Source organism: Carassius auratus, chromosome 16, assembly GCF_003368295.1.
Source record: "Carassius auratus strain Wakin chromosome 16, ASM336829v1, whole genome shotgun sequence".
NCBI classification, from domain to species: Eukaryota; Metazoa; Chordata; class Actinopteri; order Cypriniformes; family Cyprinidae; genus Carassius; species Carassius auratus.
Genome location: NC_039258.1, coordinates 24,370,645 through 24,386,819, shown reverse-complemented (window position 1 = coordinate 24,386,819; position 16,175 = coordinate 24,370,645). Strand labels below are relative to the sequence as shown.

Genomic DNA, 16,175 nt, shown 5'->3' with positions numbered 1-16,175 from the left:
GTGGCACTCCATACTTTACTGGCGATTGGTTGAAATGATTCCCAGTTCAAACAGACAAAGCAAAGTGGTAGCGACCGGACAGGTAGGATCTAAACCATCTTAGAGCCTCTCCTTGCATACCTGTATCGTTTTGTAATCTATTATTATGTCAGCACTAAGATCAAGTAAAACTAGCAATAAAATTCATCATAGGTATATATTTTTTTTGCAAGGAGGAGCACAGTTGAGCAGACACAACATTTTATATAATTTTAGACATAAACGGAAGATTTGAAACGGGTCTGTAATTTGCCAGTTCACTAGGAACTCTCTAGTTGTTTTTAAAACACACAAGATGATGGCAGTTTTAGATCTTAAGATTGTTTTCCAGACATTGGTTGAAAATATACCTGAATCCATATTCAGATGAGATCAAAGTCACTGTTTGAGCTGCATACAGAGGGAAGTGTGCTCATGTCCAGTGCTTCCTAAACACCTTCCAGAGATCGGTTTTGCAGTAACATGTGTTGAGAACATGATCAGAGGTGTTCAGCGTCACACATGCTCAAATCTGCTGAGCGTTTGAAGTGGAGCAGGGGTGTTTTGCTCCATCTTCTCACTCTGAAAGACTCCTGTAGTAATCAGAGCACCTCCTCTGACTCTGCCCTTGTTACACATGTTGATGGCTTAAGTGCTTTATCTCGCCTCAGTCCCAGACTAAAAGCTTCCAGTGAAATTTTCATATTCTTCATAATGCGGTCCGGCTTCTGGATCAGCCGCAGTGTAGACGGGACTTTACCTGTCACACGACTACATGCGGTTCAGCATTCACACACTTCAGAACTGTATCATGAATAAGTGCTGTGTGTCTGATCTTTCAGAGTCTCTGCTCTCATTAGTTTGTGCAAGTCTGCAGGCCACTGATAATAACCTAAAATTAATCCAGTGTTGCTGATTATACTAAAGCCATTACTCTGAAATGACTTAAACAGGGCATGGTTCTTTAGCTTTTCTAAAGTTGTACTTTTGGGTTTGAGAGCTTCATTTACTCACACGTATATGGAGCCAGAGGAACATGACTTGATCTGTCACAGCTCCAGCACTTTATTTCATGTAGTGTGGAGTCTAATCAGATTTGTTTGAGTGGTTTTTAAACACTATTGGGTAAAAAGCAAAACACTGAATATTTTCTTCTGACATTCACTGTACATGTCATCCAACCCAATGCCAAGAAAGCAGAGATCTAGATAAACACTTGTTATATGTTTTAGCAACAGTCTCTCACTCCTAATTCATCACATATGCATGTTTGGTCAGGCTGGATGTGATTAAATAATCATTAAATCATCATTAAATAATATACTGAGGTATAATACTGCTGTTATGATGTATGTTGTAGTATAATTTTATATATTTTACATTACATAACTTGTAGCACTTAACCAGATCCCTACTCCTAAACCTAACTATCTGTCAATATGAAACATTACATTTGTAATATTTCACTTTCCTTTGAAGTGCTGCTCTTTTGCTCCCTCAACAAGCTTTTTGGGAACTTATTTTTTTATTTGTTAAACTGGTATTTTTGCTCACACTTTAGTTTGCAGACCAATTCTCACTGTTAACTATTAACTCTGACTTTTGCCTCAGTAAACTCCTAATATGCTGCTTAATAATTGCTAGTAAGGCAGTTGTTAGGTTTAGGTATGGGGTTTAAGGATTAAGGGATAAACAACGTGATCATGCAAAATAAGACATTAATATGTGCTTTATAAGTATTAATAAACAGCCAATATGCTAGTAATATGCAAGTGGTTTAGTATTGAGAATACATCTCTAAACTTGTGCTTCTTTTTGTATCAAAACAATCTATGTGGGCTAATAGTACAATTAAGTTTATATATGTAAAAATAGCTTTTCTTTAATGTTGATCGCCATACGAATGTAATCCCCATAAAAAAAGAAAGAAGGGTTTAGATCATTAGAACAACTCAAGGGTCAATAAAGGATGACATCATTTTCATGTTTGGGAGAATATTTGAGATTAGATGCTGCTTATAAATGAGCAGACAGTTTTAGATGAATGTGATTTGTTCCTCTGCGATGTTATTCTGAGTTTAATAAAGCGGCACACATCTCAGGCTGTAAGCTGTGGCGGATTCGCTGGGTTTGCTGAGCTGCACATCAGCGGTGCGTCTGATGACTGAAATCGCCTGAAAGACTCGGCTAATGTTCCAGCTCTTCTGGAGGCCATATCTCTGTCTCGCAGAGAGCAGATGTAATCACATGTCGGCTTATTTTAAGATATTGGTTTGGCTGTGCAAATGACAAGGGTTTATACCTATGCAGCGGTTGCTTAGCAACCGTCAGAAAGGTAATTTTCAGCTAGCTAGGTTTTATTTTTTTCTCTCTCTTTAATTTAATACAACCAGAGCAATGCTTCTTTTGGAGTCATTTTGGATTACCGGCAAAGCCTGTGACTTAGGCATGGAGAAATAACACCAAATGATGACATGATTATTAAAATAATCATAGTTATTGTGCTGATAATAATTAGATTGTGTAACGTATGTGAACAGTGTCTGTCTGATTATCCTGATACGTGAGGATTGTAGGAAACTGGATCAACGCCGGATCAAAAACTGCTTGTTTGCCTACATCCCATAACATCTCAGAGCAGGTCTTTGAGAAACTCGGCCTTGAATTTGGTTTAGTGCTGAATATCATGTATTTGGGATTTCTTAACTATGAGGTAAGCCAGTGGGGTCTCTTTTTTTTCTCCATAAAGGACAGTAAAAGGCGTTCAGAAGCATGCTCGATCAGAACCTGCCGGTGAAACGCCATGAAACACACATTCATCATACCTGACGCAAGGACGCCTGATATAATGAGAATTAGCATTTGAAATGGAGACTTTATGTTTGCAGGCTAAAATACAAGCAAAGTGTAAAATCAAGTGCTACTTGCTGATAAGTGTCTCATCCTGAGATTAAGAGTACAATTTCCTCATGAATATATTAACATTTTATGAGCTAAATCAGGCTACAGCAATCTCCTCTGCATAAATAATGTGTGAGCTTAATAATACTGCCTAGCAGGAGGCTGCTCTCAACATGTCACACGGTGTGTGTGTGTGTGTGTGTGGGTGTGTGGGTGTGTGTGTGTGTGTGTGTGTGTGTGTGTGCGTGCGTGCGTGCGTGCGTGCATGTGTGTGTGTGTGTGAGTGCGTGTGTGTGTGTGTGGGTGCGTGTGTGTGTGTGTGTGTGTGTGTGTGTGTGTGTGTGTGTGTGTGAGTGTGTGTGTAAAAAATAAATACACACTGATGGTCTGATCAATACTGGATGTCAAGCCTTTCCCTGAATTACTCTTTATATTACCTTATCAACTGCTGGTTTTATAGAGATGAGGCAATATGCCAACAATTGGATCAAGGTTCCTGTAAACCCTTCACAGCAGGCCTGATGCACTCACTCAGCCGTTCTCCTCATATAGGGTGCATATATTTACTGTTCTCAAGGGAACCACCGAACAACAGCGAGAGAATGAGCTTCATACCAGCAGATAACTGCGCTTGCAGCATTTGAAAGAGTGTTTGTGATCTCTCAGTGGTCTTCGAACAAGTCCTGTTCAAGGTTATTGAAGATCTTTTGTGAGATGGAAATGCTCTGTGGGTCTAAAAGCTTGTTTTCTATTTGAATCTGCTGGAGCAGAAACACTCGCAGGCCATCACTCCACGGCTTCTATGTGGGATATTTGCATTAATGATCGATTGCCAGAATAGTGAAGGTGTTTGGAGATCACACCATGAGAATAAACAAGAGTTCAAGAGGATCAAAACATGAAAAATAAACACTGGATAGTGCTGATGTAACCATTACTGCTCGTTTCCTATAGACCGATAAATCTCACTCAGACTTCCTCACTATAATATCATAAAGAGAAGCAGTGAGTAAAATCACAGTCAGTGAATCCATAAACCCTGAGGAGGACCAGCATCTCTCCTGTGGATGGAGAACCTGCAGTGTATGAGTCTTCAGTTTAGTGTGTGTTTGAGCTCCAGACACAAACCCTTCCTCAAATCATCTGTGTCGTCCAGTAGAGCTGTGTGGCTACTTTCCTTTTGTTTTGGACAATTAAGCAATGCCCTAGCAACCACACAGGGCACCCTAGCAACTATAAAGCAAGTCCCCTGGCAACAGTGAACACTGAAGAACATGTAGAACTGTACTTATCTCATTGTTATTGGTACATTTGTTCAGGTTAACACAGATAATCATAATAACATTGCATGTGTGATATGGCTTATGCATTAAACACATTCAGCATGATTGGAATTTGTCCCGTTACAGACTGGTATATGACCTCCTTCATCATCTTTATTTATTCTTGTCAGGGATAAAATGATAGCATTTCTCAGTGAGAAGCTTCTTGGATTATGATCACTAAATGTGATGCATTAAAAATCATCAGTGATTTTATAGCTGGCGTCTCACTGGTACAGACCATCATCAAGAAAAGATCAACAACAAAGACTCATTTTGGCTATGAAACACACACACACACACACACACACACGCACGCACGCCTCAGTATATTCCCTGCTTTAGTTCTTGGCTTATTCATCCTATTACTCCGACAGGATTTAAAAAGGATATTTTACATTTTAAAATGCAAATGGGTGAAACTGGTCTTTCAGTAACAAATTACCTTTCCTTGGATTCACTTCATAATGAAAAGCTATTTATAAGGAAATATTAATCACTGCCAGGTGAGAAGGCGCAAAAGCCATTATTTCCCACTACGGCGAGGCTCTTTCATGGACTCAGTGGGAGTTTAATGAGAAGAGCGGCTGAGGATGGGAGAGAAGCTCAAGGCGTTGAAAGACGGATCACAGGGTGTTTCTTTTCTCACTTCCTCCAGCTCTGCTCGACTTCCACAATAGACCTGACGACAGAGAGACCAGAAAGGGCTTTTAGCTCAACACGGCATCAGGAGCGAGAGAGACAGAGCAGTGAAAGTCCCGTCACCTTGAGAAGTCACGGGTCGTCACAGAGCCACACGACTCATGCTAATAACTGAACTATGAGCAGCCGTTCAGTTAAGAGTCAGCGACTCGAGGGACACAATCCCAGTCCCAGCAGGAGATCGGCTCGGGTCTGAGACAGAAGAAAAGGACCAGCTCCTTCAGCTGCTTTAAACACACTTGGCCTTATTTAAGCAGGGACAGACACACACAGCTTCAGCTTAACCCTGCATCCAAAAACTGTTATTCTCTGGCATCACTGGGAAGAACTTTTAAGCACCTTTATTTTTAAGAATGTACTGATTTGAAATCAAATTTATTTGTTATTTGTTATCACAATTAATATGATTTATTTTCATCATTTTCATGACTCATGAACACTTGAAGGAATATGGAAAAGCTTAGATTCAGTGGTTTGAAATACTGTTATTGTGAGGAGAAAAACTGATCTGAACAGCAATGTGTAAGTTGTGACATCACATGGGTTTCTGATATAAACTCTATAACTAGAATTATATAAAATAAATCATGGAATATGATTGTACATGTGTGTTCAAGCTACACGATGTTCACTTTAACATTACTATCAGCCACGCTGAGCGTTCATCATAACCTCTGACTGTGATCTAGTGTGGACTTATTAAGAAACCAAAACTAGATCCTAGTGAACTGGAAAATTATAGGCCTATTTCAAATCTTCCATTTAGGTCTAACATTTTAGAAAAAGTTGTGTCTGCTCAATTGAGCTCCTTCCTGCAAAAATAATATCTGTATGAAGAATTTCAGTCAGGTTTTAGGCCCCACCATAGCACAGAAACTGCACTTGTTAAAATTACAAATGACCTGCTCCTTGCGTCAGACCAAGGCTGCATCTCATTTCTAGTCTTACTTGATCTTAGTGCTGCGTTCGACACCATAGATCATGACATACTCATAGATCGATTACAAAACTATACAGGTATTCAAGGGCAGGCTCTAAGATGGTTTATACCTGTCCGATCGCTACCATTTTGTTTAAATGGGGTGTCATCTCATTTATCATCAGTAAAATATGGAGTGCCACAAGGATCCGTCCTAGGTCCCCTTCTATTTTCAATATACATGTTGCCCCTTGGTAATATTATTAGAAAATACGGAATTAGCTTCCACTGTTATGCTGATGATACTCAGCTATATATCTCAACGAGACCAGATGAAACTTCCCAATTATCTAAGCTAACAGAGTGTGTTAAAAATTGTAAAAGATTGGATGACCAATAATTTTCTCCTATTAAATTCGGAAAAGACCAAAAAACACTACACAGAATCTTGTAGATTACAATCTGCAACTAGACGGATGTACTGTTACTTCCTCTACAGTCAGAAATCTGTGTGTTATATTAGACAGCAATTTGTCTTTTGAAAATCATATTTCCAATGTTATAAAAACTGCATTCTTCCATCTTAGAAACATTGCCAAGCTACGAAACATGTTATCTGTTTCTGATGCAGAAAGGCTAGTTCATGGACTTTTGGTAGTTCCTAGGATAGCAAAGTCCACTAAAGGAGGTAGAGCTTTCTCACATGTGGCTCCCAAACTCTGGAATAGCCTTCCTGATAATGTTCGGGGTTCAGACACACTCTCTCTGTTTAAATCTAGATTAAAATCTTTCGCCAAGCATTCGAATAATGTATCTCTTAAATTGTGAGTGTAGTTGCATCTGATCAGATGTGCATTCTTATTCTTTAGCTTGGGTTAAACTCATTTTACTTTGTTGGATCAGCAGCTATGCTAATGATGTCTCTATGTGTTTCTCTGTTTCTGCTGGATCTTCATCCCGTGGTAACTAGGATTTACACAAGCTCCAGTCTGGATCCAGAACACCTGAGAAGAGATGATGCTGACCCTCAGAGGACCTCAGATGATGCTAACCCTGAATCAACAACAGAACTAACAAATATTGCTACAAGTGTGACTGCATCATATAATAATTGCTGTTAATAATGTTCATCGTCTGGCTGACTACGTCTTGTAATTAATTGTATTTAATTTTTCATATGCACACAAACTGACAGTCACCACTTATAAGCTACTACTAAATATTGTAGAAACTTAATTTTCTCTAAAGTTTCTTTGTAACGATTATTATTGTAAAAAGCGCTATACAAATAAACTTGAATTGAATTGAATTGACTTAGGCAGAAATATATTGTTAGTTACATTCTAGAAGATTTTTTAGGGGGTAAGATATACACAATTACTTGGGGTGTGAAAGAAAAGTAATGTACTAGTGTAACTAATTACTGTTGTCGGGAAGTAGTAACTAATGTAACAATATTACTATTAAAAGAAGTAACGAGTAATGAGTAATAAATTATGTTTTTGAGTAACTATCCCAGCACTGCTCAAGAGTGTTGTCTAATGTAGAAGCTCTTTCAGCCAATGTCAAACTTAGATCGATAAAGGCCACATGTGTCCGGTTTGTCTTCCATCACTTAACTGTACAATTGGTATCACTGAGACTCTTTAACAAATTTTAACAAATAAATAAATAAATCTCTTTTGGCTGTCATTTGCAGTGATGTAGAAATAAAGATGTTGTGTGGTTATACAGGAGCAACTTCTAAAGGTATTTAAAGCAATATCAGCAACACTTGTGGAGTGGAGAAGTCAAAATAAAAAGTATATATTTTTATTATAATATATATATATATATATATATATATATATATATATATATATATATATATATATATATATATATATATATATATTTTTTTTTTTATTATTATTATTTTTTTATTTTTTACTTGCAGTCTTTTAGCCCCAATGAAGGCCCACGTGCAGAAATGAGTTCCAGCAGCTGGTACTGGTGATGTTTGCAGATATAGTCCCAGTGCTTTAACAGCTGGATGAAGCTCTGGATGTGAGTGACAGGACATGTTTCAGATGGTGCTGAATGATAAAGAGCATCATGTCCTGAGGAGCGTAAGAGATTCACGAGTCTTTACATCTGAGCACATCTGATGCAGATTAATCATCATTCTGCTGTCTGTCACGTCTTTCCTGCCATCTTTCGCAAGAGCATAACAACAGTTTCCCAATGTGTGTTAAAACAGAAAAAAAGCAGACAGCAGAGCGTTATGAAACCAAAGGCTTGTTTATTCACCGGTCAGATATTGATCCATAAACTGCCTCTGTCTCAAACCAAAAACATGACATGGAGGTGTTTCTTTTTACATAATAAAATACTCATTCAGTGTATGGAACGTGAAAGAGGCTCATTGTGTGCTGGCATGATGTAAGGATATTTTATGGAAATGTCAAAGAATTTATATTACTGTGAGAAGAGAGATTTAGAGACTGTGTTCAGCGCACTGCTCTGAAAGTGAAAGTCATGACATTTGTTATATTGTAACCCATACTCAGAATCTGTGCTCTGTGTTTAACCCATCCAAGTGCACACACAGCAGTGAACGAACACACACACACACGCACACACACACATCACACACACACACACACACACACACACACACACACACACACACACACACACACACACACACACGCACACACACACACACACACACACACACACACTCAGTGTTTACGAGTCCAACTCTCTAACCATTAGGCCACAGCTGTTTTTCTGATTTGGAAATCCTCACATAGTGTGAATATATTTCATGTAAACACAGAAATGTGTCCCTGTAGCACAGAAGCAGTCATCAGTAGCACAGGTGTATATCTGTAGAAATACACAACAATGCATTGTGTGAGTCACAATTGTACATTTTGTCTTTTTATGCCAAAAATCATTAGGATATTAAGTAAAGATCATGTTCCATGGAGATATTTTGTAAATTCCCTACTGTAAATATATCAAAACTTCATTTTTGATTAGTAATAAGCATTGCTAAGAACTTCATTTGAACAACTTTAAAGATGATTTTCTTTCATATTTTCGAATAGTTGTATATTCTTCTGTATTTATTCAGCTTCCAGATGATGCATAGATCTCAGTTTCAAAACATTGACCCCTATGATTAGTTTTGTGGTCCAGGGATGATTTGGTTGCATGCATATAGCCATATAGCCATGTGTTGCCATATAGCTGTTCCTGAACATATCCTTTGTCATGAAAAACAGTGTTGGTGTTGTGTTCGGCTGCTCAGGATCAAATTAAGCTTCATAGCCCTACACTTTCTATAAGAACTGTTGTGTCTTATTCATTGTGAGAAAGCATTAAAACATCTGAAACTGATCCACTTCAACATTATCATTGAAATTAGGAAAACATGCCATAAAACCATGATGATGTGATGAGTCCCAATGTAAAACATCTCCACACAAAATAAAAACAATTCCAGCATTTAGTGTTGACTGGAGTCTGAAACACAGCGTGAGCTAATGTGATGACCCAGCCTCAGCTCGCACACACACACACACGCACAAACACGTACACATACACATACGCGCGATACGATACATGACCACAGAAACACCAGTGGTGTTACGATCACACGAGTGTGTGACTGAGACAGAGCAGCTGTAATCATGAATGATCTAATACAGCATCTGGATACAGCTCCAGGTTAAGAATCAATCAATCAATCACCTTTATTTATATAGCGCTTTAAACAAAATACATTGCGTCAAAGCACTGAACAACATTCATTAGGAAAACAGTGTGTCAATAATGTAAAATGATAGTTAAAGGCAGTTCATCATTGAATTCAGTGATGTCAGTTAAATAGTGTCTGTTTTTATTTGCAATCAAGTCAATGATATCGCTGTAGATGAAGTGACCCCAACTAAGCAAGCCAGAGGCGACAGCAGCAAGGAACCGAAACTCCATCGGTGACAGAATGGAGAAAAAACCTTGGGAGAAACCAGGCTCAGTTGGGGTCAGTTCTCCTCTGACCAGACGAAACCAGTAGTTCAATTCCAGGCTGCAGCAAAGTCAGATTGTGCAGAAGAATCATCTGTTTCCTGTGGTCTTGTCCTGGTGCTCCTCTGAGACAAGGTCTTTACAGGGGATCTGTATCTGGGCTCTAGTTGTCCTGGTCTCCGCTGTCTTTCAGGGCAGTAGAGGTCCTTTCTAGGTGCTGATCCACCATCTGGTCTGGATACGTACTGGATCCGGGCGACTGCAGTGACCCTCTGATCTGGACACAGACTGGATCTCGTGGCTACGGTGTCCTCGGAACAAGAGAGAAACAGACTAATATTAGCATAGATGCCATTCTTCTAATGATGTAGCAAGTACATTGGGTGTTATGGGAAGTGTTTCCGGTTCCAGTTTACCTAATTAATGCAGCCTAAAAATCCTTTAACGGATTTGGATATTAAAAGCATATTAGTATGTTATGTGTAAGCCATGTTAAAGAGATGGGTCTTTAATCTAGATTTAAACTGCAAGAGTGTGTCTGCCTCCCGAACAATGTTAGGTAGGTTATTCCAGAGTTTAGGCGCCAAATAGGAAAAGGATCGGCCGCCCGCAGTTGATTTTGATATTCTAGGTATTATCAAATTGCCTGAGTTTTGAGAACGTAGCGGACGTAGAGGAGTATAATGTAAAAGGAGCTCATTCAAATACTGAGGTGCTAAACCATTCAGGGCTTTATAAGTAATAAGCAATATTTTAAAATCTATATGATGTTTGATAGGGAGCCAGTGCAGTGTTGACAGGACCGGGCTAATATGGTCATACTTCCTGGTTCTAGTAAGAACTCTTGCTGCTGCATTTTGGACTAGCTGTAGTTTGTTTACCAAGCGTGCAGAACAACCACCCAATAAAGCATTACAATAGTCTAACCTTGAAGTCACAAATGCATGGATTAATATTTCTGCATTTGACATTGTGAGCATTGGCCGTAATTTAGTTTTACAAATGCTAGAAACGTGGCTTTCTAAGGAAAGATTGTAAACAAGTAGCACACCTAGGTTCCTAACTGATGACGAAGAATTGACAGAGCAACCATCAAGTCTTAGACAGTGTTCTAGGTTATTACAAGCAGAGTTTTTAGGTCCTATAATTAACACCTCTGTTTTTTTTTCTGAATTTAGCAGTAAGAAATTACTCGTCATCCAATTTTTTATATCGACTATGCATTCCATTAGTTTTTCAAATTGGTGTGTTTCACCTGGCCGCGAAGAAATATAGAGCTGCGTATCATCAGCATAACAGTGAAAGCTAACACCATGTTTCCTGATGATATCTCCCAAGGGTAACATATAAAGCGTGAAGAGCAGCGGCCGTAGTACTGAGCCTTGAGGTACTCCATACTGCACTTGTGATCGATATGATACATCTTCATTCACTGCTACGAACTGATGGCGGTCATATAAGTACGATTTAAACCATGCTAATGCACTTCCACTGATGCCAACAAAGTGTTCAAGTCTATGCAAAAGAATGTTGTGGTCAATTGTGTCAAACGCAGCACTAAGATCCAATAAAACTAATAGAGAGATACACCCACGATCAGATGATAAGAGCAGATCATTTGTAACTCTAAGGAGAGCAGTCTCAGTACTATGATACGGTCTAAATCCTGACTGGAAATCCTCACATATACCATTTTTTCTCTAAGAAGGAATATAATTGTGAGGATACCACCTTTTCTAGTATCTTGGACAGAAAAGGGAGATACTAGATTGGTCTATAATTAACAAGTTCTTTGGGGTCAAGTTGTGTTTGTTTTATGAGAGGCTTAATAACAGCCAGTTTGAAAGTTTTGGGGACATATTCTAATGACAATGAGAACAGAGAAGAGACTGCTAAACATATGACCATGCCTTGTATATTAGATCAGAGAAGATTACCCTTTGATACTGAGACACCTGAGAAGAGATGATGCTGACCCTCAGAGGACCTCAGATGATGCTAACCCTGAATCAACAAACAGAACTAACAATTATTGCTAAATGTGTGACTGCATCATATAATAACTATTAATTAATAATATTGATAGTTCATCGTCTAGCTGACTACGTTTTGTATTATTATTATTATTTTATTTTTTCTAAAATCCTGTCAAATGTGCACAAAGTACTAGCTACTACTAAATATTGTAGAAACATAATTTTCTGTATAGATGCTTTGTAACGATTTGTATTGTAAAAAGTGCTATACAAATAAACTTGAATTGAATTGAATTGAAATACTGCTAAAGAAAAAATAAATAATTTCAACGTTTTATGCTACTGAAATGAGAACTCAAATCCTGAAGTGTGAAATTTCACTCGAGACACTAGAATGAACAGAATGCATAAAGAAATGTCATGAGACCTTCGATGGTAAATGTCTTTATTCATAATTATTTCATGAAAGTATGTTAATTTCTTTAATACAAATAAAAAGCACATGGAAAATGCATGAGACTACAAAAAAGGCAGTTAAAAACAACATCATGAAATCACACATATTCATAAGACCAGACATATGAACCATATTTCCATCTTTCAGTGTTTAACTGAACACATCAGCATCTGCATGTTTCTACTTCGACCGTATGAATGTGAGGTCGATCTGAATTATTTCATATCTTTAAGTCAGACGTTCATAAGGGCAGAACATGTTCCAGCTGTAACATCAAAAATGATTGAAATTAAATTGGCTAAATGTGTTTTAAATAGAACTAGATGTCTGAAGTGATTTATTAACATTTGCAGTAACTAAAATACAATATATTTTTCATTATGTTCTTTGTCCAGCAAACATGTTTCTGAAACTCTTGTCCCAGATTAATCGATTTTATTAAACTGTAAATCATCTGTAGTTTAGTTTAAATACATAATATTTAAAACCAAAGCACAACGTTACACAGTTTCCTTGTACTCTGAGCTCCTGTAGGATAAGTCTGCATCATAACTGTCTTCTCTGAGCTGCACACACTCTTCACCTGCAATGAGCATGGAGAAAAAGGATGAGTGTGTGTGTGTGTGAGAGAGAGAGAGAGGAAGAGAGAGAGAGATAAGCGTAACACACTCACAGTGAAACAGGAGGCGGAGAGGGAAGAGATCCGGAGGATTCACTCGGAGACGGTCCGTGGCTCTCAGCTCCACAGATGCAGACGCTAGATGTGCTCCCCAGCGCCGGATGATGAGAGCGGCTCAGAGCAGCCCCTAATTCTCCATCAACGCCTGACTGATTGATCACTGCAGGAGGAGACGAGGAAGAAGCTGTTAGAAAGAGCTGTCCCCAAGAGATGTGGCGAGGTGTGCCAGTTTCCCTTCGCCCGCTCAGAGAGAGAGAGAGAGAGAGAGTCACACACACACACACTCGCTCGCTGCTGAGGAGCTGTGCAGCTGTGCTTCAGACAGCGCTGGGATGGATTCAGGTCAGTTCGTCTGGGGCAGCTCTCTCCCGTTCACCGCTGAAAGCAGGACCCGGGAATCTATTATCCAGTTATGGGATGATTCCAGCTGTCTGAGAAGCGGATAGAGACAGGCCTGTGGCCAAAGCCTAAAGTCTGAAGCAGAAATGCTATCTGAGTCCATCACGACGATCCGGTGCCACGCAGATGAAAGACACTGTGTTCACTCCTTCAAGAACTCTCGCTCCTCTGGGATCTCCAGCAAGAGCACGAACTCTTCGGGGTATTCCTGTATTCCTCACAGAACGCGAGCGTATAGATCCAAGCCTCAGAAATCCACCTCCAAACTTCCCAGGCATGTTTGTGTCCTCAGAAGAAAGCCTTCCATGCGAGAAGAGACTTGAAGAAGGAATAGTTTGGGAGAGACAAGACAAGAGAGCCGCCCCACTCCCTCCCTCCTAAAAACAGTAGCGAGTGCAGTGTGTGTGTGTGTGTGTGTGTGTGCAGTGGCTGCCGCAGTGCGTCTGAGGGGAGAGAGGAGTGAAACACGAGCAGCCCGACTCTTCCCAGAGATCACGGATCAGCTGACAGTCTTCCATCGGCTGAGGAAGGAGAACGAGAGGACCGGGAATCCCTCGCTCGCTCCGCTCCGCTCCTGATACTCTAAAGCTCCGGGCTTCTGATAGCACTGATAGTCTCCTGAACATGAGATGCAAGTTCAAATCAGTCTGTGAAAGCTGCTCCACCACTGGTCAGAGCCAACCATAATACTTTATTTGACAAAGAGGGACGTCGTAGTGAAACTTCTTAACACTGTTACTCTTTTCACTAAACATGAAAAAGCATGAGTGTGCAGGATGAAGGTGAAGTCTTCTAAAACAGTATCATCAACAACTGATAACTCTCACAGCCCTGCTGTAGCTCTGTCTGGTCCAGAGAGGAACCTGCTGAGACACGACGCTCAGAGCCAAGGATGGATGCACACAATCAGCCTAAACCTTTCTTAAACTCACACAGTTTCGTGAGGTCAAGCCCCATGCTCATCAGACGTGTTGAACGGGGGAAAGACCTCGCTGCTCTAAGGTCACTTCAGAGTCAGGTGAAGGTGTTAATACACCATATGCCTCGTCTGGTCAACACCACCTGCTCAACACCACTCTCCGTTTCATACACAACACATGAATTAAAGGCCTTCCTGAACAGCTGCTTCAGATGAAAGCTTTGGCTACATGTGTTGATGTGTAGAGTACAGAGTTTCTTACAGAAGTCACTCTCACGCTAGTTGTGTTAAAGGCACATTCTCCCATTACTGCTAGCTGCTATGATCATGACCACATACTGTCAGAGGAGACAAGTGCACTAGATTTAAAAAGAAAACCTCTGTCATAAGAAGAGGAAGGATAGAAAGATGACGTTAATGCCACTTCAGAATTTCATTTCTGCTTTTGAATGAATGGTAAACACATCTGCCCCTCTTTCCAAACACAACAAAACACACCGACCAGACAATGTTGAGTGTTTTGCATACACATTTCCTTAACATTCACATTGAGTGCGAAGGCAAACCGAAAGCCTTAACCCTTAATTCTCCATTCGTGTCTCTCGTCTGCCCATCAGGTGTGAAGAGCTCGGGGTTTGCCTGTAACTGCTGCTGAGTAACTGTTATTTCACAGGAAAATGTGTCAATCTGAAGCTTTGCTTGTGCACTTCCACAAATATATTGATATTTTGTTTAGCATTTTCCTTGAATATGAACAGCAATTCATCTGTTTTCAGTGCAGTTAAAGTATCATTTTATTCCACAATAGAAAGTGTAATAAAAGCTATTTCACAGTGTTTCTCTCACACTTTTTTTTTTGTATTTTCAGATGAAGTCAGTCACTCTTTCAGAGCGCCCCAGGGACAGAGCTGTGGTGTATATGAACAAAACCACAGGGGAATCACTGAGACTCCTCCAAACATATCTCCAACAGTGTGTGTGTGTGTGTGTGTCTCTCTCTCTGTGTGTGTGTGTGTCTGTGTGTGTGTATGTCTTTCTCTCTCTCTCTCTCTCTGTGTGTGTGTCTCTCTCTCTCTCTGTGTGTGTGTCTGTGTATGTGTGTGTGTGTGTCTCTCTCTCTCTATGTGTGTGTGTGTGTGTGTGTGTGTGTGTGTCTCTCTCTCTCTCTCTCTGTGAGTGTGTGTGTGTGTGTGTGAATCACACGTCCCAGAGGATTTCAGCTGCCTGGCTAAATCCTCTCCATCAACAGGTAGCAGGGAAATGTTTATTTTTTTCTATTAATACTATTTAACTATTAATGCTTTAAAGCTTTTTCAAAATGAGATTACACTCAAGTACACTTAAGAGAGCCACCATTCTGCATAGTCCAACATCAGAAAAAGACCAACATCTAATCTAATCTCTGTCTGTTACACTTGCATCCAACCTTGACACCAGCAGATGTACACTACTCTAGCTGAACTTTCAAAATCAAAGTTTGACAACAAAAGTCTGGTCAGTGCACGCTGGGATCTGTGTTTAAATGATTAACCGGGAATCACCAGACAGCTGCTCGGCTGATGAGATAAGATGTGTCTGAAGCAGCTGTTCAAATACACTTTGCATGATATGATGATCAATATCTTCATTATAGCGCAGCAGATGTGCTGTTTCTTGTCAGTGCGTGACACAGATTTATGTACATGTGTGACCTACGTATACGCAAGGTGTCTGTGTCTAAACAGAGAAGCACATGGATCTCGCTGTGCACACATGAACTCTGCATGTGTTCTCAGAGCAGATCAATTATTCATCACTGATCATTAGATGTGTGGGCTGTGCACTGCAGAACCGTGGAATGAAGTGAAAGACCTGCAGATGACATTACAT

The 16,175-nt window shown here is 39.7% G+C and overlaps 1 long non-coding RNA gene across 1 annotated transcript; it reads right to left on the bottom strand.

The window, feature by feature from the left end:
- Positions 1-12,285: 12,285 nt before the first annotated feature.
- On the bottom strand, positions 12,286-14,378 carry LOC113116592 (uncharacterized). The gene is made up of 3 exons (XR_003294045.1): positions 13,271-14,378; positions 12,983-13,148; positions 12,286-12,892 (listed from the first exon to the last, which is right to left on the bottom strand). It is a non-coding gene; the product is annotated as an uncharacterized LOC113116592 (long non-coding RNA).
- Between the last annotated feature and the right edge of the window lie 1,797 nt (positions 14,379-16,175).